Source organism: Penaeus monodon, chromosome 32 (assembly GCF_015228065.2).
Source record: "Penaeus monodon isolate SGIC_2016 chromosome 32, NSTDA_Pmon_1, whole genome shotgun sequence".
Taxonomy (NCBI): Eukaryota; Metazoa; Arthropoda; class Malacostraca; order Decapoda; family Penaeidae; genus Penaeus; species Penaeus monodon.
This window is the reverse complement of record NC_051417.1, coordinates 28,544,775-28,546,523: the sequence shown is the minus strand read 5'-3', so window position 1 is coordinate 28,546,523 and position 1,749 is coordinate 28,544,775.

The window sequence follows — 1,749 nt, the reverse complement described above, 5'->3', positions numbered from 1 at the left end:
CCCACATCTTCGTAGGCGAGAATACTTTTTAATCAACGCGGTGAAGCCTTTTCGCCGAGTGAAATACTAATCGTACCTCGTTTTTGCGGCGCTGACCAACACCATTCATATTTGCATTAAAATTGGCGAGTCTCCGCGAGCGCCGGGGAGGCGAGCGGGTCCCGTGCGAAACAGCGCTCAAATTTCGGGCTAATTGTTGTTTTCCGTCGAGGGTGAATTGGCTCGCATACCGCCCTCGCAGATAATCGGGTTTCGCCCCAGCGAATTTCAAACGCCCGGCGCAACGTAGTAACAGCTACGCGGGAGGATATCGTTTCTTAATAGAAATACGATTCGCTTTATGTCTATATTTTCCCGTATCGCGGTAAATGAGTTTTATCGGCGCGAAATGCTGGCGCCGGGCGATAGAGTCGGCGGCGAGGGACGGCAGGAGCGACCATTGAGTGCCGGGGCGCGAGGTTGCCGGAACCCCCGAAAGTGAAGGAAAAGGGCGAGGTTTTAGGTCGCGAAGTAGGCTTCCGTTTGTGGGTCTTTTGATCTGCTTCCTTCAAAATGAGCTACTGACTTTTTGAGACGCTATAATTTATTTTAACAGCGAAACGAAAAGAAACTTAGGCTTCATTACCCCGGGAATCAAGCGCGCGTCTGAGGTGGACAATGATGTGCTTGGAAGTGCTTGCGGAAGTGCATCTGCCGCACGAACGCCGCCGACGGGGATGGCTGCGTCGAGCGGAGGTCCCTGCCGCAGGTCCTGGCCGTTACTGCTACAAGGGCGAGCGAGCATTCCGACGCGGCTCTCTCATTACAAGGCGCAGTCACCAGCTCGCTTGCACGCACATTTGCGGCGGCGTCGGGGGAGGAGACGGCTTTGAAAAGGGGGAGGAGGGAGCCCCGGGGAGCGATATATGGCCTTCGGGGAGAGCGGGGTGCTGCGGGGGAGAGTGGAGGAGCTGAGGGAACCTACAGGGGAATTATAGAATGAGTGGCTCGTTTTGGAACTAACAAGTGCTTCGAAGTATCGGCGACCTCGGGGGAGAAGGGGGGGGGAGGGGAGGGGCGTAGGGACTGCAGGGAGGGAGGCGGTGGTTTCAGGGCGTGGTAGCAGGTCCAGGGGGTTTCAGACATTGGGGATGTGGTAGGTCCAGAGGGGTTCAGGGTTTGAGGAGGGGGTAATACTAGGTCCAGGGGGTTTCAAAGGTTGAGGAGGGGGGTGATAGCAGGTTCAGGGGGTTTCAGGGGCTGAGGAGGGGGTAATAGCAGGTCCAGGGGGTGACGGTGGACAGCCACGGCGGTTAGATTAATGAGGTTTCATTTCACAGGTAACGTTACACCTGTCCACCATGAGCGTAATGCCATCATACATTCTGCCTGACACCACCTCTGCCCTCCTCACGTTGTTGTCACTCACTCGCTCCACCTTTTTCTTCCCGCAATTGTCTCCAATAACTCTATTTATTGTTAGTTATGAAGTCGTTTGCACGTGCCTTTTTAGCCCGCTGTACTCCAAACCATAGAGCTTAATGGCCATTCTGAAGCAGGTTATTTCGTTGTTTGCTGTTTGTTCAGGAGATCGTAAGGGGACTGTTACCACTCCCGCTTGTTCACGACGCCACAAACGACAATTGTTACTTTTATTGTTCTGCCGATACTAATGTTATTGTGCATGTTACTACTTCCACTACAACTTTCACTGGTGTTTGTTCTTTTTCCTTTTTTCTTGAAACTATCGCAAAGTTATTACCGATCCCT